The sequence below is a fragment of the Ostrea edulis genome, chromosome 9 (genome assembly GCF_947568905.1).
Source record: "Ostrea edulis chromosome 9, xbOstEdul1.1, whole genome shotgun sequence".
NCBI classification, from domain to species: Eukaryota; Metazoa; Mollusca; class Bivalvia; order Ostreida; family Ostreidae; genus Ostrea; species Ostrea edulis.
Genome location: NC_079172.1, coordinates 63,021,686 through 63,049,322, shown reverse-complemented (window position 1 = coordinate 63,049,322; position 27,637 = coordinate 63,021,686). Strand labels below are relative to the sequence as shown.

The 27,637-nt window shown below is 36.3% G+C and overlaps 1 pseudogene; it reads left to right on the top strand.

Annotated features, from left to right (window-relative positions):
* Positions 1 to 12,683: 12,683 nt before the first annotated feature.
* LOC130050580 (uncharacterized) lies at positions 12,684 to 27,424 on the top strand (annotated as a pseudogene).
* Positions 27,425 to 27,637: the final 213 nt, after the last annotated feature.

The window sequence follows — 27,637 nt, the reverse complement described above, 5'->3', positions numbered from 1 at the left end:
GTGACTTAAAAAGGCAGGGGAAATGATCAATTTCTTACAATTTACTAGAATATACATCTCTGAAACAAAATACAAAAATTGGACTTCTTTCTAGTAAATGAAACATGTTTAGAGTAAATCATACTGTATTTTGTTTCAAAGATTTTGTCGAAATTATAAAAAAGTTTGCTATCTGCTTAATGCGGCATTATATTATCTTAATGCTTCGTGATTTTAACAGTCATTTGAGCATATGCTTAATTTCCACGACAGAAGTACATCACTTCTATAGAAAAAATACCATAGACATGCAACACCCTCATATTTAGAGAGATAGAAATGTTTCTTAGGCCAACCTATTCAAATGGACAGGTTTGTGTTATTTCAATTTTTATTCTACGTCTTAACTGTAGCAAAATCATTCACAAAATTGACCATTGATTTGTATTCTTAACAAATATCTGGTGATTACTCCCGGTGCATTCGATTAGCCGCAACGAAGCCTTTCCTCGGACAACCTTTGAAAACTAACCGTACAAGAAGTATGGATCAGAAGCGTAGCAACGAAGGGGGGGGGGGGTATTTGTACATTCAAAATTTTCAGACAGCATATAAGGCGAGTCAACTTCTCCACCTGAGCAACCCCCTTACTATTTGTATATTTTGTTCAGCATGTATATGAATGTTATATCTTGTGCACGCACAAAACTAGCAATCTGCTTCCCGGGGTCATATCGCCATTGATTCAACAAAGATTTTTAATGTACAATCAGGGAAGACTTTGAAGATTTACATGACAATCAAACTCCGACGTCGAATAACGTGGAGAAAAGATTGATTTTTTGTTGGTCAAAGGTTGAATACATGTTGATAATAGTTGATTTTATGTTGATAATGTAGGTTAGTTCAAACAATATTTATTCGTGTATCTGTAAAATCGAAACGAAATTTACAGAAACGAAATGAAATCTACCGAAATGAAATCCACCGAAACGAAACGAAACCTAACGAAAAATATTGTATAACCGAACTCTTCTCATTGTAATAATCAAATATGGTGTCTCAGGCCCCTGTAAATATTATCACATATAAATAAAATTCGCCTCCCCTTTGATGTAGTCGTTCAGGTTGACTGATACAAAGTTTTAAACGTTGGGAAGCCCCTCCTCAGGGAGGATGTCGCCGGGTTGGATCCGCCTATTCGCAAAAATATATGTTTCAGCATTTTTTATTTATTTATTTTTTATTATTTTTTGCTCTGAAGACAAATGTATGTACATACATGTGGATACTAGCTTTTGTTTTTCCAAGATAGACAAATAAATTGGTAAATGTTCATGAATATATGAGTGTTGTTTAAACGCCGAACGGAAAACTGAACGGAAATTGTTAAAATGTAGCAAAACTAACACCAAAAATCAGACAGGTATGCCTTGTATTGATTGAAATAAACTTTTAGGAATTTGTTCACAAGCGGTAAAACAATTTTATCTGAAAATTCTGCGCCATAAATTGATTGAGCTAAGTTGGATATCGATGTTTATGTAAAAGTTTTCAAAGCGTTTTCAATAATCTTGTAAAATTCATCATTTATGAAGATGAAGTGCTTTTTATTCGATAGAACATGACGACAACACGTATTGGCAGTCTTTGTCATGGCTTTACTTAATAAAAACATATTTTCAATTGAAGAACAATGTTCATATCAATACAACACATCAGTATGTATATCAAATAATGAAATGCATCATGAAAGGTGAAGATAACGAACAGTGATCAATCTCATAACTCCTATAAGCAATACAAAATAGAGAGTTGGGCAAACACGGACCCCCGGACACACCAGAGGTGGGATCAGGTGCCTAGGAGAAGTAAGCATCCCCTGTCGACCGGTCACACCCGCCGTTAGCCCTATATCCTGATCAGGTAAACGGAGCCTACAACGACTTTGGTTAGTTACGTTCAATATGTTGTAGCATCAATAGTCCATCCTTAATTCAGTCAATCAATATGTTGTAGTATCAATAGTCCATCCTTATTTCAGTCAATCAATATGTTGTAGTATCAATAGTCCATCCTTATTTCAGTCAATCAATATGTTGTAGCATCAATAGTCCATCCTTATTTCAGTCAATCAATATGTTGTAGCATCAATAGTCCATCCTTATTTCAGTCAATCAATATGTTGTAGCATCAATAGTCCATCCTTATTTCAGTCAATCAATATGTTGTAGCATCAATAGTCCATCCTTATTTCAGTCAATCAATATGTTGTAGCAACAATAGTCCATCCTTATTTCAGTCAATCAATATGTTGTAGCATCAATAGTCCATCCTTATTTCAGTCAATCAATATGTTGTAGCATCAATAGTCCATCCTTATTTCAGTCAATCAATATGTTGTAGCATCAATAGTCCATCCTTATTTCAGTCAATCAATATGTTGTAGCAACAATAGTCCATCCTTATTTCAGTCAATCAATATGTTGTAGCATCAATAGTCCATCCTTATTTCAGTCAATCAATATGTTGTAGCAACAATAGTCCATCCTTACTTCAGTCAATCAATATGTTGTAGCATCAATAGTCCATCCTTATTTCAGTCAATCAATATGTTGTAGCAACAATAGTCCATCCTTATTTCAGTCAATCAATATGTTGTAGCAACAATAGTCCATCCTTATTTCAGTCAATTAATATGTTATAGCAACAATAGTCCATCCTTATTTCAGTCAATCAATATGTTGTAGCATCAATAGTCCATCCTTATTTCAGTCAATCAATATGTTGTAGCATCAATAGTCCATCCTTATTTCAGTCAATCAATATGTTGTAGCATCAATAGTCCATTCTTATTTCAGTCAATCAATATGTTGTAGCATCAATAGTCCATCCTTATTTCAATCAATCAGTATGTTGTATCATCAATAGTCCATCCTTATTTCAGTCAATCAATATGTTGTAGCATCAATAGTCCATCCTTATTTCAGTCAATCAAAATATAATTCACCCAATATTTTTAATTAATCAATATTTCAATCCAACAATGTGTCAATCAAACAATATTTCAATCCACCAATGTGCCAATCAATATATCATTCAATCGTTTGAATCTGTCGATCGATCAATTGAATTGGAATTTCGTCAAAGGATTAGCAATTAGCGCTTGCGCACTATGTATATACAGGAATTAGAAAGGGGAAAGTGTCATAACATGTACTCGGGGTATAGTGTCAAAACCTTGCAATTCAATTGATTGCAAGAGTTAGGTTTCTTTGCATGAACAACAGGACTTGAAGTCGGATTAGCGAGCAAAGGGTAGAGAATGGAAAGAACACACAGAGTTTTAAAAATGCCCCACCCCTCTTGTGGCAAAACTTCTTTAACACACATATATATACAATGCAGTGTATATTTACATTGTTCAGGGACTTTATGGTACATTTGTACATACAGACCCTGAAGCGTGCTACTACACCTCCAAAGCGTTTCGTTTCGTTCCGTGCAAACCGTTCACCGTTCCGTGCAGACTGTTCAGCGTTTCGTGCAAACCGTTCATCGTTCCGTGCAGACCGGTCAGTGTTTTGTGCAGACCGTTCACCGTTTCGTGCAAATCGTTTCGTGCAAGAATCGTTCCGTTCATGATCAAGCCACGCCCATGGAAACGTGCAGATCGTTCAAACCACGCCCTTAGAAACGTACAGTCCATGCACGTCGTTTCGGCATGGGATGTAGGACAGGTAAACATTGTTGGGAATTTGACCAATTACTTCAAAATGTCTCTAAGACGGGCTTTCAACAGTAAAATTCTGCACAAAAAACAGTTTTAAAAATTATAAAACCACCAGACAGAGCAAAATCCGATACCATTTTCTCACCCTTGGTAGTTTCTAGCAAGTGCAGTCATGTATATCTCTGTCCTCGTTATCTTTTTATTTTATTTTTATTTATTTGTTTGGGGGTTTTTGTATATAGGAATAATTCATTTGTCTTGTTACATTTGTATGAAGTTTCTCTTTTTAATTCCAAGGTCCCCCCCCTTTTTTTTTTTACCGCAATAGAAGTCAGCTCATCCGGGTATTTGAAATTAACATTCGTACAGAAGGTGTGAAAATCGGCGGGGGTAATTGAAATATGACAAAAGAGGTGTTTATATCTTTTGTCTCTCAAAAAATGAATGCAGTTTTCTATAGGTTTAAAATTGAGGAAAATGCAACAATCTAATCAAAATCGGATGTTAGATCCGCTCGCATATTTGTTGATCATTACTGTAGTTAGTCATTATTTGTTTTATCTATTCATTCATATGATTTATTTCTCAATCCATTTTATTTATATTTTGATTGTTTCTTTTTGTTTTGTATCTCCCTTTCTTATCCAAGGTGACAGGTTCTTATCGACAGTTAAGATGCATCCCCCTTCCGCCCGAGATTATGTTCCAGTCTTGCGAGAATTTTTAAAATCATTTTATCTGTTGTCATACACGTATGTAAAAATGTATCGGTTTATTAAAGATCTGTCTTTGAGAAGAGACCTAGAATATATAAATTGCATACGTGTTTTAACGGCACTTAGATTGAATGTACAAAAATAGCGATACGGACGTGACTTTTTCAATGAATTCAATAGAACAATGAATAAATAAAGTTGAATAATAAATATTCCATGACAATACAATTTATGCATCTTTTTCCTTTATTTCCGAAGTTAAAAACTATTCATTTCCTTTTATTCCAACGTGTTCGTAAGTCATTAAACTATTCCTTGTTTAAACTAACCCCAGGATGAAACAAATAATGCCGAAAAAAATCAGAGTGTGCAGGTCATGCCTAGCGATTCGTGGAGACCGTTCACAACCCTTTCCCCGCACAAAAATGTTTCAATCTTTCCTGACGAGATTTTTCTTTAAATCATTTTATCTGTTTTCATACACGTACACATGTATATAAAATGTATAGGTTTATCCAACATCTGTCTTTGGGAAGAGGCCTGGAAAATACAAATTGCAAATGTATTTCAATGACACTCAGAATGAAAGTACAAAAACAGCGAAACAGACGCGACCATTTCATATTCAGTTTCATGAATTTAATAGAGCAATGAATCAATAAAATTTGATTAACCAATATTCCTTGACGATATGATTTTGACATATTTTTCTTTTATTTCCGAAATTAAAAAAAATCGTTTGTTTTCATTCCAACGTGTTCATACTAAGTCATTGATCTAATAAGCAAAAATGAAATATACCGCGTTGTACATGAGCAATCATTTTAAAATGAATGATTATCATTTCTTTCTCAACCTTTTTTAAATACATGTATCTAGAATACTGCAATTATATTGAAACTATTTGAACCAAATAATACCGAAAAAATCAAAGCGTGCAGGCCCCGGGCGCCTACAGTTTCGTGCAGACCGTTCACAAAGCGTGCAAGCAACGCCTACAAAGTGGTCAGCGTTTCGTGCAAACCGTTCACCGTTCCATGCAAGAAGCGTTTCGTACCGTTCCGTGCAAGTGGTGTAGTAGTACGCTTCAGGGTCTGTATCTTTAGCATTCAGTAATACGGTTATACAGGGAGTGTGTTATGTATAAAACAACGATCTCAGATAGTGATAATATTAAGTGAACAAGATGAACATCTTGTGTTTTATTTATTATTCTTTAACTAACAGCGATTGGATGACCACAGCACTCCAATACTAAATAGTCAAAACCTTCTACCAGTTGATTCCTTATCTAATTATTGGTATCTTATTATTTAGATTGATAATGAGATGACCTTTTAATTCAATCATAAATTCTCTGTTAGCCTTTTAGCTATTTCATATATTATGAAATAAATCTGTTAAGGAAGTTGGTTCCTGGGCTTTTGATCACAACCGCGCAGGATGCTACAACTAATTTAAGTAATTACTGGTTCAATACTGATGCCATTGGTGCAATTATACTACACATCTATTATTGAACCCTATCCAGCTTAAAAAAAATGTAAGTCAATTCACATTTTGAAAGGGTTTAACAGGGACTATATTTTTGTGGCGGAAGATTGATTAATCAAAAAGTTCTAAATCTGCATAATTACAGTTTCTGTTTCATCAAATATATCTCCTATTTTCATACTCCTAAACGTGTATTTCAGTTTTACAATTTATAACAAGTATTTGAGTCTTGGAACTAGTTCAAATGTTATAATTTATTAATTTGGTTGATATATTTTTCCAAACAGGTGTTCTGTTATTAAAAGAGTTTAAATTAATTTACTCGAAATTTTGTATAAAAATTCTACGGTGGTATATTTAGGACACAGAATTTTTTTTTTCAAAGATACTAGGCAAAAATTATCTCGTGCGCACGACATAATATCTCGTGCGCACGACTTATTATCTCGTGCGCACGACTTATTATCTCGTGCGCACGACATAATATCTCGTGCGCACGACATAATATCTCGTGCGCACGACTTATTATCTCGTGCGCACGACATAGCATCTCGTGCGCACGACATAACATCTCGTGCGCACGACATAACATCTCGTGCGCACGACATAACATCTCGTGCGCACAACATAATATCTCGTGCGCACGACTTATTATCTCGTATTCTTATGTGTTTTTATCAGAAGGAATTGAACGACATCCAGCTTCTTTGAAATTTGCATCCGATTCGAAGGTCAAGAAACGAGCACGTACTCCATGGACGTCCAGTTATAATGTACACGTCACCAGAAGATTACGGCACCAGGGATTATTTGTGGCTGTCTAATGATCGGTTTTTAAATGCATGCAAAAATGAGTGTACTTTTAACCACCCTAATTTAAATACAAATGATCCGGATTTCGATAGTATTTGTCGCATTCTGATGGAAGAAAATGGCTGGCAAATGCCAGACTGTGCTTCATCTGGCCGGGAACTGTATGGAAAACTAAAAGAAAAACTGTGGAGGTTGTTGTACTGATATAGAATTAAATCAGCCAATGTATCAATAAAATTGTTTAAGTGATTGACAGATAGTGCGTTATGGATAATTGCAGACTGATATCATACATGTTTATGAGATTTTTATCGATATCAAGAGATACTAGTATGAAAAAAAGAAATATGAAAGGAAGTGAAATTAATAAGTTGTCATAGGGCTTCAAATTGAAGAAAAGATAAAAGGCGATGCAAGGTTTCATCTTGCCGCTATCCTTAGGGCAGTCTCGCACATGCTTACTGACCGTGGGCCAACTCATTAAATTTTTCTTGTTCTTATGATTAATTTATGCCCTAATCCGATTGGCTTCTTCACACTTTTGTGAAGGAAATTTCTCCAATCGTGTTAATTCTTACGGATTTATCTTAAACAACTGGGTTTTTTTCATAACATGATCTTCGTTTTCATACCGAGTTTCACTTTCTCATTGGTGGATAATTCATTAAAATGAGAAAAGTTCAATGTGTTGGCTCACGTGTGCGAGACTGCCCGTGGGTTTCCAACGAAGATTTTTATAGGTTATATACAATGCTTACCCAATTCAAACGATTTCAATAAATACCAATAACTTGTAATCAATTTTTATAAGCCATTATTGGCCAATCCTGCTCCTGGGTCACTGGTCATTTCTCACTGTTTCTACTTTTAAAATTGTATGTGGCTGTAAAGTTTCCACATAACGATGATGTAATTTCCTCTTGTGACCCTGTTATAAATTGAAAGTATACAACACAAGGATAATTACCTTGTTCATATACACCATATTCAGCGCAGTTTTTAACACACACACACTCTCTCTCTCTCACGCAATGAATGGGGAAAACCTGTATGTAAACCTGCAAATGCATAAGAGCACTAGCATACTGTTGTAAAGAAAGTATTAATGTTTAGTTACTGAGGACAAATTGCATGTACCAAATTAAATCGAAACTGACTGGTCTAACGGTTATGTAGCTAGGAAAGGGTTATAATCAAGCTTTTATATAGAAAACATGTGATAATAAGTCGTGCGCACGAGATAATAAGTCGTACGCACGAGATATTATGTCGTACGCACGAGATATTATGTCGTGCGCACGCGATATTATGTCGTGCGCACGCGATATTATGTCGTGCGCACGAGATATTATGTCGTGCGCACGATATATTATGTCCTGCGCACGAGATAATAAGTCGTGCGCACGAGATAATAAGTCGTGCGGACGAGATATTATGTCGTGCGCACGAGATATTATGTTGTGCGCACGATATATTATGTCGTGCGTACGAGATAATAAGTCGTGCGCACGAGATATTATGTCGTGCACACGAGATATTATGTCGTGCGCACGAGATATTATGTCGTGCGCACGAGATAATAAGTCGTGCGCACGAGATATTATGTCGTGCGCACGAGATAATAAGTCGTGCGCACGAGATATTATGTCGTGCGCACGAAATAATTTTTGCCTAGTATCTTTGAAAAAAAAAAATTCTGTGTCCTAAATATACCACCGTAAAATTCAGTATTTTCACCAATAATTAATTTTTTTTAATCTTTAATCCCCTCTTTTTTTTTTTAGTTAATTATGTGAAATTTGAGAAACAGACATTGCCCTTTTAAACTCTCAAGTTTGACATCATGAATTTTTTGGCATCTCAAGTGCAAAAATGTCACTATTCGTTTCCATTTTACTTGTATTAAACTTTTTATTGATCACTTTTGTTAGAAGATGATCAAGTATCTATTTTATGTGTTGATTTATTTGTGTTACTTATGTTGTGTTGACATCAACAGACAAATCAAGTTTAATTGAATAAATCTTTCAGTGTAAAACGGTCATGTTTAGAACACTGTAGCTCAATAACAAACACATCGTCGCAAGTCACGGCTGAAACGTACGCTCCTCATCCCTTTCAAGAGTGAAAGGGAAGAGGAACGTACATTTCAGCCGTGGCTTGCGACGATGTAACAAGCATTGCGACACCAGTTTTTCTTTTTAACTTCCCAATTCTCCTACCGGTAATTCAATGTAGACATTAAAAATACACTTCCCCCCCCCCCCCCCAAAAAATTACATTACTCCAAACCTCAGGAAGTCAGGTGTGAACCTCTTTAATTCCTCTTACTGGGGTCATTAACTCCATCTTGGTGCATGTGTATACATTGGTTGTTTCACCCATTGTTAGGTTATAGGGTTAGACAGTCGCTGTTAGTTAAATAATAAAATCAAACACAAGATGTTCAACTTGTTCACTTACAGTAAGATCACGATTTGTCGTTGTTTTATACACACCACACTCCCCGTATGACCGAAACCCTACGTTTTCAGTTCGGCATTTTAACAAAACTCATAAAAACTAAAGTCTTGCACCAATTTATTTGTCTATCTTCTAAAACCAACAATATACACACACACACTCATATATATATATATATATATATATATATATATATATATATATATATATATATATTTGTCTTTAGAGCAAAAAATACTAAAAGACGTATTTTTGCCCAAAGGCGGATCCGACGCCGGCTACCCCCACCCCCATACGTTGGGAAAGAGGGAGTGGGATTTCCAACGTTAAAAACTATGTATCAGTCAACCCGAAAGACTACATCAATTTTAGGGAGGTGAATTTCATTTATATGTGGTAACTTTCACAGGGGCCTAAGATGCCATTCTTAATTACTATAATTTAAAAAATTCAGTTATACAATCTGTTTCGTTACGGTAGATTTCGTTTCGCATCTAACAAATACTCTACTTAGTCCATGCATTTATTATAATATGTACAGTGTAATTACAAAATGCAAGTAACAACAGAGATCGATTGGGAAGCAAGTCGTGCAATGGCTTATGTAAATCCACTATCGGGATATAGTTATGTTATAATGATATGATGATAGGTTGAATTTATGTCGATAACGGGTTAAATATTCCATTCGCTTTATTGTGAAATAGAGCGGGCACCTGTAAGATCGCTGCACGTATGGGTATCCCAATTCGAAATCGAACCTACTTTTTATAATCTTTTCTGTCCTCGTATTGATTAATTATAAGATAAGTTAATACTGATGCAATTACATTTCATTTATTCTCGAAAAGACAACTTTTATTGACAAGATTTCACTGCTCAAGATCATCACACTATCCCACGTGACCAAGTGCATTCGATGATATATGTAGAGGAAATATTGTTCAGGTAGGTCTTCCTACTCTTCAATGAGTGTTGAATACACATCCACAAATGAGATTCCTGAATAAAGATGAAATGAAACTTACTAATAAACTCAAACGAATTCATTTTATCAGCCTTATTAATGGAGTTCTTTTGTTTCAATCGAATATCACATGACTGTCACAAAGTACATAAAACTATACCTTTCAATTTGCTTGGTAGAATGGGTCGGGTATTTTCAAACGTATACGTGCCTTCACACAAAGACCTGTAATTACAGTTGTAAATATGTCACAATTTGAAAAGGATGAATTGATTAGATTTTGTTAATAAATATGATCACCACATTGACAAGGCCATGTTCAAAAAACATTATAATCGCCGCGGTGGTCTAGAGGTAGAGAGTTCGCCCCGCATGTGGTAGGTCGGGGTTCGAATCCCAGTCGCGACAGACCTAGGAGAGGGACTTAAGTTGTTAGAACTTGTTCCCAATCCTTTTGATTTGATCAATAAAATATTTTCTAAAAAAAAAAAAAAAAAAAGACAAGACAAAGTGATTGACAAACCCAAGTCGTTTAAACAGGGAGTGACTGTTCCATCGCCAAACGCCCGGCATCAGGTGTGAATGTCACGGGTCCTCGGAGATAACCATAACAAGAGGCCCATGGGCCAAATCGCTCACCTGAGTCACCTTGGCTCATATTTAAAGATTTTTCCTATATATTCGCATATAATACTTTGATCCTTATTGTGACCCGAACCTACTCCCGGGATCACGATTTTTACAAAATTGAATCTACATTAAGTCAGAAAGCTTTCGTATAAATGTAAACTTTCCTGGCCTAGTGATTTTTCAGAAGATTTTTAATGATTTTCCCTATATATTTGTATGTAAAATTTTGATCCCCTACTGTGGCCCCATCTTACCCCCAGAAACCATGATTTGTTGAATCTGCACTATGTAAGGAATCTTTCATGTAAATTTCTGCTCTTCTGGCCCAGTGGTTCTTGAGAAGATTTTTAAAGATTTTTCCTATATATTTGTATCTAAAACTTTGGTCCCCTTTTGTCACCCCATCCAACCCCTAGGGTCCATGACTTTCATAAACTTGAATATCCACTATGTCAGGAAGCTTTCGTCTACATTTCGGCTCTTCTGGTTCAGTGGTTCTTGAGAAGAAGATTTTTAAATGACCCCAAGGGCCACCCTATTTTGCATTTTTGTGATTATCTCCCATTTGAAGGGGGAATGGCCCTTCTTTGAACAAACTTGAAAGCCCTTCACCAAAGAATGCTTTTGGCCAAGTTTGCTTATAATTGGCCCAATGGTTCTGGAGAAGAAGTCGAAAATGTAAAAAGTTTACAGACAGACGGACAGGCAATCAGGTGAGCTAAAAACAGATGCGCCCCATGTCATTGTAGTTGTGGCACGGTAAAGAACCCTCAAAGCGCCGAGCATAGGCCTAAACTTGAAGCCCTTCAGCAGTATTGGTGACGTCTCCATATGAGTGAAAAATTCTCGAGAGGGACGTTAAACAAGATACAATCAATCAATCAAGAAAAAATCAAACGATCCGCTCCCGAATCTGTCGTAGAAAAACATTTGATATTAAAGGGTATCGTTTTATCTTAGTTCAAGTTATGGCAAATGATATTGGTACATTCCAAATAAATTGTTCAACTAACATAACGATATTGTTGTCATTTAATTTCTTTTCGTTTAAAATGTCCTTTTATGAATAAATGTTTAGATATTCGGGTTGACAGCTCTATGAAATTTCATAGAAGCAGTGTGTAGATGGGATATTATCATAAAGTCCAGAGGTGATGTCCCGCGGGAAATTGTAAGGAGATACTCTACATCGTGATAATGGCTGACTTCCCTTTAGCAGTTTAATGCCTAGACGAGTAGCTCAGTAGGTTAGCACGTCGACTATTGACGTACATCTCGGGTTCAAATCCAGTAGGGGTTTTAAATTTTTATCAGATTGCTTTCTTTTTTACTAAATAAAGTAAATTTGAAAGTTTTCAAATTCAAATAGTGTTGTAAATCCCCTCTACTTTTTATCCATGTCAAATATCTCCGGTGTAGCATACCTCCTTATAACAGTACAATTTCTCTGGTGTAGCATACTCCTTATAACAGTAGAATTTTGTGACGTTACGAATGAAATGTAAGATCAGTTCTTTTTACTTGTATGACGCGCACTTGCCAATTTGTACATAGTCATGCTTAATCCCCCCCCCCCCCCTTTAGGCTAAAGGTTTGATAACAATGTGGACTTTAAATATATTGAAGCATAAGATAACACGTACTTAGGTAGTGTATATAGGGTCGATCTCGTCACGTACAGGTATTTAAAACACGGGACAACACTGAAGGTCGAAAGAACAGGGAAGCCATTTAGATTTACAGGTGAGACAAAATTATTACTATTAAATACACATCGCAGTGCCACCAAATCATTATAATTGTACAAGGTATATGTTTGGTCAGAATTATTAATGAAACAGGTTTGATGACACTGCTCATTTTAACGCGAATTTTACAAATTTGGGGGTTGGGGTTGATGTCGCAAAAGGTACTATTGTAACATACGTAATAATTGTACAAATGTAATGTACAAATAAAATGTAATATTTTATAATAATCTTGGTATAATTCTCGCGTGTAAATTGTTTTGATCTGTAGCAATTTTTTTTTTTTTTTTTTTTTTTTGCAGTTCCCATCTAAATGATTTATATCCAATGTTTATTTCTAAACGATTTATATCCAATGTTCATTTCATGTCCTGCAATTGAACACTGACACTAAAATATAATATTCATTTCACTATTAACAGTGAACTACTCATGTGACCCAGACACCAGACATGCTGCACCCCCGGCGCAGTGCCCAGGACGTCCTACTGTGCGATTCCTGTGAAACTGCCCCCCCCCCCCACAGAGTCACTGTGAACGTTGTAATATAAATCTCTGTACTAACTGTGTAGGAAAACATCTCTTGGATTCGTCTAGAAAACACCGAGTCATACCGTTCATAGAGAAAAGTTCTACTCCCAACAACCTAAAATGTCCCAGTCACCCCGACAAACAATGTGAACTTCACTGTGAGAAATGCGACCTTCCCGTCTGTTCTACCTGCGCCTTATTTGGTAAACATAAAGGTCACGATATATCAGATATTCAGAAAAAACTCAGCGCTAAAACACAACGTTTACGAAAAGATTTGGAAGAACTCGAGACCAAAATTTATCCCCGATATAAAGAAATTGTCTCCGATGTCCAAACTGAGAAAACCGAGTTAAAAACGAAGTACGGGAAACTGACCACAGCTGCCGACCAACAAGGAGAAATCTTACACCGGGAGATTACCGCCATTGTCAACCAACGGAAATCCGACATTGCGGAGATGAAAACTAAACATCTGGCTGCCTTAGATAAAAACACAGATGAAATCACACACAGTATTACTGAACTCAAACAAATCATTCTAAACCTGAAGGCAATATTGGAATCCAATGACGTCTCCCTAATCTCTACCTACAAATCTAGGAATGCCGAGTTCAGGAGAGTACCCCCAAAAGTCCAAGCTACATTACCAAGTTTGTCAGCTCAGAAAATAAACACAGAACAGCTCCATGAAATGTTTGGTTCTCTGTCGCCATTATCCATTAACACAGAAGAACAAGGCTACACAATGAAGTCAGCAGAAGCTGTATCGTCTCCTCCAGTCAAACCACTGCTTGATGAACCGCGCGTCACCGCCACCATAGACACTGGGTATAGCGGACTATACAGTGTTAGCTGTGTCAGTGAAGAACAAGTCTGGACACGCGGGAGTAACGAAATCATGAAACTCCTCAACCTCCGGGGTAAACTACTGACATCAATAAAAACCAAGTCAGGGAAAGTACCAGAGGACATAGCAGTGACACGGGGCGGAGATCTTGTTTATACTGACTATAGTGATAACACTATAAACCTGGTCAAGAATAAAAAGATACAAACCGTGATCACACTACAGGGGTGGAGACCTCTCGGTGTCTGCCGTACCGCCTCTGATGATCTCCTGGTTACCATGAACAGTGATGATAAAACACAATCCAAAGTCGTGCGTTACTCCGGCTCTACAGAGAAACAAAGCATTCAGTTTGATGATCAAGGTCGTCCTCTCTATTCATCTGCTCGTCGCATCAGTGAGAACAGGAACCTGGATATCTGTGTGGCTGACTGGGGAGTTAATGCAGTAGTGGTGGTCAATCAGTCAGGAAAACTCCGATTTAAATACACTGGTCATCCCTCTAATACCGAGCAATCATTTGATCCAGCCGGCATCACTACAGACAGCCAGAGTCACATCCTGACAGCAGACTGTCTCAATCACCGTATCCACATCCTAGATCAGGACGGACAGTTCCTCCGTTACATTCACTGTGATTTAGAGTATTCATGGGGTTTATGTGTGGACATCAGAGACAACCTCTTTGTGGCTGAGTTTGACACTGCTAAAGTGAAGAAAATCCAATATCTATAAACACAGTGTTAATTACACATCTCTACACAGTGTTAATTACACATCTCAACAGTGTTAATGACAGATCCAAACACGGTGTTAATTACAGATCTAAGCACGGTGTTAATTACAGATATAAACACCATGTTAATTACCTAGCTATTTAAACCTACAGGTACATGTACTTAAAGTAGCTATTTCTACTTTCTTTTACCTGTTTTTGAAAATATAAATAAATAATGATTAAGGAGTATCTTTTAAACAGGTCAGTCGTTTTATGTAGCATGTTGTGCATGTGCACGGCAAAATTCGGAGTGTAAATTTGAATATTTTATGAGGGTGGAGAATGCAGAGGAAATGCATGAAAATTCGCCCCAAAAACCTTTAATGTAAAAATGCATAAAGGTAGACTTTAAAATTAATACAGATTTGTAAGACATTTTACGCTTTTTATCACGTAGCTTTGATCCTAAGCTCATAAAAAATGGAACTGGGTGTTGTTATTGATGCAAATTTGAAAGGTTAGAAAGTAAAAAAAAATTTGTCCAATATTTTTGTGGTATTCATCGTCAGTGTAAGTGAATCAAGATATTTGGTACACGCCTTATTGCGCCGTTCCTGCGTTTGACCACGAAATGCAAGTAAAGGAAAAAGTAGGTAAAAATACCTACCTGGAGTAGGTTTAAATACCGACGTAGCTATAAGTAGCTACATAGGTAGAAATAGTCTTTGGACTGGACCTTTTTAAAACTGTAAGTAATTACAACTATGTGATGCTTACAAAAGTGTGTATGCTGTGTAATTAACATGTGTATTGATAAAGTTATATTTATCTTAGGCCTATATTGAACATTATTCTGTTTGTCAAGTTTTAAACTACAGTGTATATCTTTTGATATTTGTATTATGTTTCAATGTATATATTATAGATAAACATTCATAGAATACCATCTTACATTATGACTGAGTACTTACTTAGCTGTGTAGTACAATCTCTCACCAGAGGGCGTATTACGCTACGCGACAACACCTCTGTCAACGTCTAAATGTCAAGATTCTTGGCAAAACTTATTTCTACCTATTGCATTATAAAGTATGATTTTACAAGTTTTAGTGTTAAGCTTAAAATCTTACAGTAAGTTCACAAAAACAACGAATTCCATGATTATTCTAGTATTATTGGATGAATGAATATTTATATAAAACCTTTTAATTCGCTCAGGTGTCTCATATTTACCAGCTTCTGCGTTTATAAAATTCAGACAAGTGTTTGATTTGCTTAGATATGATCATTACAGTTTGATATGCTAAGTTAGTTTTAGTACGTTTTGATATGATTTTTAGACGTTGACAGAGGTATTAGTGAAGTGTAGCGGGAACGATAACTCTGGGTAGAGATTGTGTGTAGTACAGTAACAGAGTGTGACCCCCAAACATCCAGTCTTCTGATCCAAGGTCACAGTCTTCTGTTTACCATCAATGACGTCACAACACGTATCTCCACAGTCCTACAAAATCAACACAGACAGATAGAAATCTTATCAAACTCAATTTCCAAGAATATTGTATTAATTTACCTCAACAAAGTACAGCCTTCATTTTGCCTATCTGAACAATTCTGCACAGAATGCTGCACTTATTAGTGGTAAAACTATGATTTATCATCAGATTTTGTAAATTGATTAGCTCACCGGGACGATTTCCAGACCACAGGGGCTCGGTTGTCAGATATTGAAGTTTTGTATTATTTGTTCCCGAATAATAAATTAAAGTTTTGCATGATTTGTGTCCGGATAATAGATTATATAAATAAATACCACCACCAAAATCCGGGGTTTTTTTTAGGTTTTAAAAAAGGTGTATCATGTGTACATATTTAATGTACACATGATACACCTTTTTTAAAACCTCGGGGAAAAAAGGATTTTGGTGGTGGATTTTATTTATATAATCTATTATTCGGACACAAATCATGCAAAACTGCAATATCTGACAACCGAGCCCCTGTGCTTCAAATTTAGGCCTATGCTCAGCGCTTACGGTCATTGAGCAGTGAGGGTTCTTTAGCGTGCCACACCTACTGTGACACGGGACATCAGTTTCTAAGGTCATCTCCGAGGACCCGTGACATTCCATCTGATGCCGAACGTTTGGCGATAGAATTGTCACTACCTGTTTTAACAACTTAGGTCTGTCGCGGCCAAGATTCGAACCCCGACCTTCCACATGTGGGGCGAACGCTTTCCCTCTAGACCACAGATGCATTATAAGGGAACATTCATTTGGTACCGAGACTTTCTATCTAGTGACCTTGACATTTGACCTACTTTTTGAAAACATTAACCTGGGCTACATCTTTTGAATCAAAGGGGATAGGGTTTTGATATTCACATATAGATACTTCATGAAGAGACATTTGTTTGGGTACCTTGACATTTGACCTTGTAAACTTGACCTTCGACTTTGACCTACTTTTCAAAAACTTTATACTTTGTTATATCTTTTGAACCAAAAGTAAAATGGCTTTGATATTTCATATTTACATGTCTCATGACCAAGCCTTAGATATAGTATCAAAACCTATTGACCTTGGACTTTGGCCTAATTTTCAAAAACTTTAACCTTTTGAACTAATGGGGGTGGTGGTGAAGTAGAGTCGTGCTTCCGACGAGCTATGTTATATTCTGACATATTTTGTTTTTGTATTTCTGACTGATGAATAATCTACAAGAATTAACAATTCAATGGAAAACAAAGTTATTCTCAGATTCAAATAAAAAAAAATTCCCTGCTTGTGGGACTAACCAGTCACTTATCTGACCATCAATGAATTTTGTGGAATGGTCAGAGCGTTATGAAGAATAAGTCCAGGAGACTGGCTTTGGTGTGGGTCCTGCGATTTGGGAAGAACTATACATCCAATCGTCTCCTCGCACCATACTTTGATTTTCATGTACTCGAGTTCAACCAGAATCTCTCAGATCTATCAAAAGAAATGTTTTATCATATGATATCAGATAAATTCCTAAAAGAACAGGGTTCCTTGTATTTAAATGAAAAAATCAACAGCATAATTATTTGGAACCACAAAAAAATTATTTGAAAAATAAAAACGAATATATGAATAAATCGTCATTTTGATTCAGATTTTTGACAAAGAAACACCTTTTTAAAGTGGATCAAAATAGGGAGTGGCAAAGTGGGGGGTGGGGGGTGGGGGTGGGGGTAAACACCTATACACCCTCTAAATCCGGCACTGCCTGAAATAGTTAGTTTTAGCTCACCTGAGCTAACAAGTTAGCTTTTTTTGATCACCTTTTGTCTCTCATTTGTCTGTGAACTTTGCACATTTTCACCTTCTCCAGAACCATTGGACCAATATCAATCAAACTTGGTAAGTTGGTATAAATCATCCTTTGTGTAAAGGGGCTTCAGGTTTGGTCAAATGAAGAGCCATACCAACTACAAAGGGGAAAGAATAACGAAATGCAAAAATAGGATGGGGTCATTTAAAAATCTTCTCAAGAACCGCCGGGCATGTTGAAATTTACGTGAAAGCTTCCCGAGACAGTGCAGATTCAAGTTTGTTCAAAACATGGCCCTGGGGTTAGGGTGGAGTCACAATAGAGGATCAAAGTTTTACATGCAGGTAAGGGCGCCAATAATTAAAAATGTCTTCATTTATCTGCGTTTACATTAATTAGGCGCTTCAGTACAAGATTAAGAGGATGTTCATGGAACAAAATGAGGCCTTTTTTCGAGTACAGGTGTACACCTGAAGTATAGATACTGATCCCCCCCCACCCCCTTGATAATTTTTTTGCGGCGATAATTTCTCTGAAATGTGTCTATCTCATCCCTCTTTCGATTTATGGAATCGTTTCACGCATTTTGAAAGCTTTAGAGATTGGCCTTCTACCGACTCATTTTATCATAGAGACAGGGAATGCACACATTTCAGAGAAATTATCAATTTGATTGGGGGGTTGGGGGGTTATTAGTATCCATATTTCAGCAATCTGATTAAAATAAGATCTTAGATCCGCTCCGTTATTGATATGTCGCTACACAAAGATCTGAAGACATCCCGTATGTAGCAACATAGCAATAACGGAGCGGATCAAAGATCTTATTTTAATCAGATTGCATCAGATCCTCCTAGGCACCTGATCCCACCTCTGGTATGTCCAGGGGTCCGTGTTTGCCCAACTCTCTATTTTGTATTGCTTGTAGGAGTTATGAGATTGATCACTGTTCGTTATCTTCACCTTTCATACTTCAGGTGCCATGCCTGTGATCTTGACTGTACAGCATGAATTTAGCTGGACTAGAAGTTCTCTCATTTAAATCATATTCTGCAGTAAATAAAAACATGACGTAATCCAGTCATTATAACTTACCTAACAGTACATTACCTGACAATCACTAAGTACTATTCTCCAACGCAAGTCCTTCGTCTGACAGGATGCAAGTGTCGTCTGATCAATCAAGAAAGACAACCTTTCTCTTGCTGTGACGTAGTAAACAGCAAAAACTGTAGGAGTTATATTTCTTGATATATACCCTGATGGGATACCAATCCAGGTGCGGATCCAGAAATTGAAATTAGGGGCATAACTTCACGAGGCAAGGGTCTGTCTTAAGACTTTCAGTGGGTCCAGGGCGAAGCCCTGTTGGGGCCCAAGGATTGAAGCCTTGCTGCAGCCCAGGGGGCGAAGCCCCCGCAAGCTCCTGTGGTCATTTAAAATCACAAAACTTCTTACGACTAAGATCATACATATTTTTATTTCTGTCTTACCCAAATATGAGCGTAACTACGCCAAAACTAATAATGCAAGTTTTAGCGTTTGTGTTTATACAGTGTGTACTTAATTTTACTCATTCAGGGATTTATTGGTGAAGAATTATCAAAGAAAATTATGTACAGTGCTTTAAGATTAAGATTTGTTTTTGTGAAATGGGCCACTGAATTTTAAAGGGCTTGAAATATGTCTTCTATATAGTCAATTTTACTATTTTGCGTCATTTTAATGAAATTGATAAAATAATACGGGTAAAAAAAAAATTGAATGAAATGGAAGCCCTTTCAATATATCACATGTAGTTTACAGTTCATATAGCCTGTAGTTAATGTTCTAAACTTTTTTGAAATTCCCTTCCTCATAAGCTGTCCTACTGATATGTCCAGCCCTATGGGCCCAAAATTATAATAAACTTATCTTATAAGTAAGATCTTGTCATTCGTTTCGCTGAGAGCAGAAAAAATAGTTGCTTTTTTTCAATTTATTTATTTATTTTTTATTTTCTATTTATTTATTTATTTTTATTTTTATTCATTTATTTATTTATTTATATACGGTATATATATTTTTGCTTTTGTTGGTTTTGTAAACAAAACACCATGATTTACCCTAGATTTACTAAAAATTTCCTTTCAACTGAAAGCACCCCAGCATTACTTTATAAAGAAAATATTTAAATGTTAAATAAATCTGGGTGATGTTAAATGAAAGTTTATACATGTACAAAGAAGGAGAATTTTCGAATTTAATCATAACTGACAGGTTTTCCTTCAACGAGGTATTTTTATAGAATATCAATCAATCTAAATTTCTGATCCATAAAAAGTGCGCGTGAAAATGACCTACTCTGCTTCAATGCGTGAATCTACAGTCGAGGGGTGGGGTGTCCTTGGATTTGCAAAGTATATATATATATATATATATATATATATATATATATATAATGTACTTACTGGAATAATTTATTTTATACCCTCCCGGCTTCTCACTTAAAATTTTCATGATTGCCGGTGATTTTTGTAACACGTTTATTAGTTAACCCAATGTTTTTAACCTTAGGTTAAAACTCAGTGAGATGCCCTGAAAAACAAATCTTACACACAGTAGATGTGACACGCTAAAGAACCCTCACTGCTTAATGGCCGTAAATTTGAAACCCTTCACCGATCCAATCTAATCAAAATTAGATCTTATGACCCGGTCAGCGATAATAGATGAGCGGATCATAGGATCTGATTTTAACTAGATTATCAACAAACTTCTGGACAATGTAGACGTTTGACTGATGGCCTATGTCATTATGATAGTGGAAAATGACGTAAAAAATGGAATTCTTTTCCCACTTTCAAACAATCAAACTTGGTACCAATCATCCTAAGGTGAAGGGGATTTAGGTTTGTTCAAATGAAGAGTCATACCACCTACAAAGGGGGTACACATATTTCCCTCCTTTGTATAAAAGGTGAAGATAACAAACAGTGATCAATCTCATAACTCCTATAAGCAATACAAAATAGAGAGTTGGGCAAACACGGACCCCTGGACACAGCAGAGGTGGGATCAGGTGCCTAGGAGGAGTAAGCATCCCCTGTCGACCGGTCACACCCGCCGTGAAAGTCGCGGTTTGAATCCTGGTCGCGACAGACCTAAGTCGTTAAAACAGGTAGTGACAGTTCCATCGCCAAACGCTCGGCATCAGGTGTGAATGTCAACGGGTCGTCGGAGATGACGATAAAAACGGATGTCCCGTGTCACTGTAGGTGTGGCACGCTAAAGACCCTTCACCTGCTCGATGGCCATAAGCGCCGAGCATAGGCCTAAAATTTTAAGCCCTTCACCGGTATTGGTGACGTCTCCATATGAGAAATGAAAAAATTTTGAATTTTTTAGAATTATACAAAATCACAGTTGACATTTGGCCTTATTTTGGTTGGAACGTTTCACCTTACTTCTAACACAGAAATATGGGAAGGGGGGGGGGGTCGTCTACTGTGCAACTGGATATAGATGCCCTGAACTCTCTTTCACGAGTTTTCGTCGTATTGCCCCTGGTATAGCTTGAAGTATAATTTGTAATACTCATAGTTCTTTCAATTTTCTAAATATTTCTAAGGAATTTTATAAATTTTTAGATATTACTTTAAACGAATTTCAATTTTAATGTTTCTATGCTAACGTTCTAAACATGCTCAATATATATTTATAAGTCCTTCTTACGATTGTATGAATCGTTAGTAGCTTGTTAAAACGATTTAAAATTTTAGTTTTTAATTCAAACGACACACAACTTTTTTCGTATATAAAAATATGAAAGTTTAAAAAAGAATATTGGATATATTTTCATTCAAATAAAAGTATTTAATTAAAACTGTCAACGAATACATATATCTTGAATTTCTTCAGCTGAATCGCTAAACTTGGAGATGCTTACTCCTCCTAGGCAGCTGATCCCACCTCTGATATATCCAGGGGTCTGTGTTTGTCCAACGTTTTATTTTATATTGCTTATAGGAGTTATGAGATTGATCATTGTTCGTTATCTTCACCTTTCACTTTAGTGTGTATGTGTATATTACGGAGGTGGGGTTCATATTCTTTGGAATAGCTAATATCCACATAAAAATGTATAAGACAGGTAAAAATGGGGCGAAGGTATACCATCACTTTTAGGTTAGTATATCCCATATCAACTCCATTATTGTTTGCACCAAACCAGACATCTATACAGCTTGATTTCTTTAAAGCACACACTTTTCAAGATTTATTGTAGTGATTTTCATGTGTGTTGTCATGCAGTTATTGGTAGTGAGTTTCATGTGTGTTTACAACGAGTGTAATTATGCAGTGAGTTTCACGTGTGGTTACAAAGAGTGTAATTATGTAGTGAGTTTCATGTGTGTTTACAAAGAGTTTGATTATGTGGTGAGTTTCATGTGTGTTTACAAAAAGTGTAATTATGTAGTGAGTTTCATGGAAAATTGCAATAGTTTAATTTTAGAATGATTTAAAATCACACCAGACACGTGGCCTTCATTTACGATCTTACCTATAATGGGGGCGGGGGGTCGTCTACTGAGGTTAATCTACAGAGGAATTGCATATCAACGCCCTTTCTTTCACAACTTTCACTTGTACAGCAGATGAATTCGTGCCCTAATGTAGCTTTAAAATCATTTTGCAAATACATCTAACGATTGCTTTAAAAAAATATCTAATCTTCTGCTAACGGTGTATAAAGTTGTAAGAACGATTTAGAAAATCTTGAGAAAATTTAAACATCTTCAAAACGTTAAAATAGAGATACTGAGATTTAAAGGGACTGGTTCACGTTTTTCGTAAGAAATGTATTTCATTTTTTATGTTAAAAATTAAAAATATAACTAATTTAAAGTTGACAACCAAAATTTGGACCGTCTTAATGCAAGGATAAAAGGAATATTTTAGCTTTGATTCTGTGTTATGTAAACAAAGACTCGAGTCTTTTTATGTAAACAAACAAACCAATGAAACATTAATTTTGTAATTTAAAGCATCTTCATTTTGTACAATTACAAATTTTAACTTTTAAATGACACATTTTACCTGAAGTATACTTGAAATGGGATATATATAATAAACTTGAATCAATATCCATTTATTTTAAAACTTCAAAAACAATAACACACCTCAATCTTTGTTTTCAAAACAAATGATAAACTCTATATAATGAGCTTCTGTCATGACGAATAACCTTAATTTTATTGTGAAACCTTCTAAACATATTAGACGGAAGATTTTGATCATTTAAAGTGAAAAACAAAATTTTGGGTAAAATTGTGAATCAGTCCCTCTTGAGAATTTTTCACTCATATGGAAACTACTTTGTAAAAAGGGGTTCTATTATGTACGGTACACACTCAGTACACAGGGACCTGCAGGATAACCGCATTACGACATGCAGGTATTTTATACAGGACAGGCACGTACATGTATGTAGCATAATTTTTCAACAGGGGGAGGGGAAGCCGGAAAAAATTCCTACACCATTGTCTAAATTTCTTGACGAGCAAATAAAAATAAATAAATGGATAAATGAATAGATAAACCAAAAAAAGCATTTTCAAAAAGTTCTTCTTTAGGACAATCAGCACTTAAATTCTCCAAACTCGAGGTGGGGATGCGGGAGTAACGTGCAACTTTTAAAAAATTCCGAAAATTTAAAATTGAGGGATGTTACATGTATTAGCGTCGACTCATAAAAAATCCCAAACTTCGACTTCTTAAATAGGGGGAGGGGGTTTCGCACCTTTCAATACATGTACACAAGTTCAATTCATAACGTCGACTATTTAACTGAAGATCTCGGGTTCGAGTCCAGTAGGGGTTTTAATTTTTTATCAGATTGCTTTCTTTTTGACTAAATAAAGTAAATTTGAAAGTTTTCAAATTCAAAACAGTGTTGTAAATATCCTCTACTTTATATCCATATCAAATTTTTCTGATGTAGCATATCTCCTTATAACAGCAGAATTTTGTGACATTACGAATGAAATGCAAGATCAGGTCTTATTATTTGTATGACGCGCACTTGCCAATTTGTACATAGTCATGTTTAATACCCCCCCCCCCTTTATTTTGTAACTACATCAACTAGAAGTCTAAAGATTTGATAACAATGTGGACTTTAAATCTATTGAAGCAGTAGATGACACGTACTTAGGTAGTGTATACAGGGTCGATCTCGTCACGTACAGGTATTTAAAGCACGGGACTACACTGAAGGTCGAAAGAACAGGGAAGCCATGTTGGATTTTTACAGGTGAGACAAAGTTATTACTATTATATACACATCACGGTGTCACCAAATCATTATAATTGTATAAGGTATATGTTTGTTGTATATGGTATATGTTTGATCAGAATTATTAATGAGACATTAGGTTTGATGACACTGGTCATTTTAACGTGAATTTTAGAAATTTGGGGGGTGGGGGGGGGTGATGTCGCAAAAGGTACTATTGTAATATACGTACATATAAATCTATGACGATAATATACATGTAATAATAATCTATCTTGGTATAATTCTAGCGTGTAAATTGTTTAGATCTGTAGCAAGTTTTTTGAAGTTCCCATCTAAATGATTTATATCCAATGTTTATTTCTAAACGATTTATATCTAATGTTTATTTCTAAACGATTTATATCCAATGTTTATTTCATGTCCTGCAATTGAAAACTGACACTCAAAAATAATATTCATTTCTCTATTAACAGTGAACTACTCATGTGACCCAGACACCAGACATGCTGCACCCCCGGCGCAGTGCCCAGGAGGTCCTACTGTGCGACTCCTGTGAAACTGCCCCCCTACAGAGTCACTGTGAACGTTGTAATATAAATCTCTGTACTAACTGTGTAGGAAAACATCTCTTGGATTCGTCTAGAAAACACCGCGTCATACCGTTCATAGAGAGAAGTTCTACTCCCAACTACCCAAAATGTCCAAGCCACCCTGACAAACAATGTGAACTTCACTGTGAGAAATGCGACCTTCCCGTCTGTTCTACCTGCGCCTTATTTGGTAAACATAAAGGTCACGATATATCAGATATTCAGAAAAAACTCAGCGCTAAAACACAAGATTTACGAAAAGATTTGGAAGAACTTGAGACCAGAATTTTCCCTCGATATGAAGAAATTGTTTCCAATGTCCAAACTGAGAAAGCCGAGTTAGAAACGAAGTACGGGAAACTGACCACAGCTGCCGACCAACATGGAGAAGTCTTACACCGTGAGATCACCGCCATTGTCAACAAACGGAAATCCGACATTGCGGAGATGAAAACTAAACATCTAGCTGCCTTAAATAAAAACACAGATGAAATCACACACAGTATTACTAAACTCAAACAAATCATTCTAAATCTGAAGGCAATATTGGAATCCAATGACGTCTCCCTAATCTCTACCTACAAATCTAGGAATGCCGAGTTCAGGAGATTACCACCAAAAGTCCAAGTTACATTACCAAGTTTGTCAGCTCAGAAAATAAACACAGAACAGCTCCGTGAAATGTTTGGTTCTCTGCCGCCATTATCCATTAACACAGAAGAACAAGGCTACACAATGAAGTCAGCAGAAGCTGTGTCGTCTCCTCCAGTCAAACCACTGCTTAATGAACCGCGCGTCACCGCCAGCATAGACACTGGGTATAGATACGGACTATACAGTGTTAGCTGTGTCAGTGAAGAACAAGTCTGGACACGCGGGGATAACGAAATCATGAAGCTCCTCAACCTCCGGGGTAAACTACTGACATCAATACAAACCAAGTCAAGGAACTCACCAGAGGACATAGCAGTGACACGGGACGGGGATCTTGTTTATACTGACTATAATGATAAGACTATAAACCTGGTCAAGAATAAACAGATACAGACCGTGATCACACTACAGGGGTGGGGACCTCACGGTGTCTGCCATACCGCCTCTGATGATCTCCTGGTTACCATGATCAGTGATGATGGAAAACAATCCAAAGTCGTGCGTTACTCCGGCTCCACAGAGAAACAAAGCATTCAGTTTGATGATCAGGGTCGTCCTCTCTATTCATCTGCTCGTCGCATCAGTGAGAACAGGAACTTGGATATCTGTGTGGCTGACTGGGGAGTTCATGCAGTAGTGGTGGTCAATCAGTCAGGAAAACTCCGATTTAGATACACTGGTCATCCCTCTAATACCGAGCAATCATTTGATCCACGCGGCATCACTACAGACAGCCAGAGTCACATCCTGACAGTAGACCTTAACAATCACCGTATCCACATCCTAGATCAGGACGGACAGTTCCTCCGTTACATTCACTGTGATTTACGCGCTCCATGGGGTTTATGTGTGGACATCAGAGACAACCTCTTTGTGGCTGAGTGTGGCACTGCTAAAGTGAAGAAAATCCAATATCTATAAACACAGTGTTAATTACATATCTCTACACAGTGTTAATTACACATCTCTACACAGTGTTAATTACACATCTCAACAGTGTTAATTACGGATCCAAACACGGTGTTAATTACAGATATAAACACCATGTTAATTACCTAGCTATTTAAACCTACAGGTACATGTACTTAAAGTAGCGATTTCTACTTACTTTTACCTGTTTTAGAAAATATAAATAAATAATGATTAAGGCGCATCTTTTAAACAGGTCAGTCGTTTTATGTAGCATGTTGTGCATGTGCACGGCAAAATTCGGAGTGTAAATTTGAATACTTTATGAGGGTGGAGAATGCAGAGGAAATGCATGAAAATTCGCCCCAAAAACCTTTAATGTAAAAATGCATGAAGGTAGACTTTAAAATTAATACAGATTTGTAAGACATGCTACACTCTTTATCACGTAGCTTTGATTCTAAGCTGCTAAAAAATGGAACTGGGTGTTGTTATTGATGCAAATTTGAAAGGTTAGAAAGTAAACATTTTTTGTCCAATATTTTTGTGGTATTCATCGTCAGTGTAAGTGAATCAAGATATCTGGTACACGCCATATTACGCCGTTCCTGCGTTTGACCACGAAATGCAAGTAAAGGAAAAAGTAGGTAAAAATAGCTACCTGGAGAAGGTTTAAATACCTACGTAGCTAGAAGTAGCTACGTAGGTAGAAATAGTCTTTGGACTGGACCTGTTTAAAACTTAGTCATTACAACTATGTGATGCTTACAAAAGTGTGTATGCTGTGTAATTAACATGTGTATTGATAAAGTTATATTTATCTTAGGCCTATATTGAACATTATTCTGTTTGTCAAGTTTTAAACTACAGTGTATATCTTTTGATATTTGTATTATGTTTCAATGTATATATTATAGATAAACATTCATAGAATACCATCTTACATTATGACTGAGTACTTACTTAGCTGTGTAGTACAATCTCTCACCAGAGGGCGTATTACGCTACGCGACAACACCTCTGTCAACGTCTAAATGTCAAGATTCTTGGCAAAACTTATTTCTACCTATTGCATTATAAAGTATGATTTTACAAGTTTTAGTGTTAAGCTTAAGATCTTAGAGTAAGTTCACAAAAACAACGAATTCCATGATTATTTTAGTATTATTGGATGAATGAATATTTATATAAAACCTTTTAATTCGCTCAGGTGTCTCATATTTACCAGCTTCTGCGTTTATAAAATTCAGACAAGTGTTTG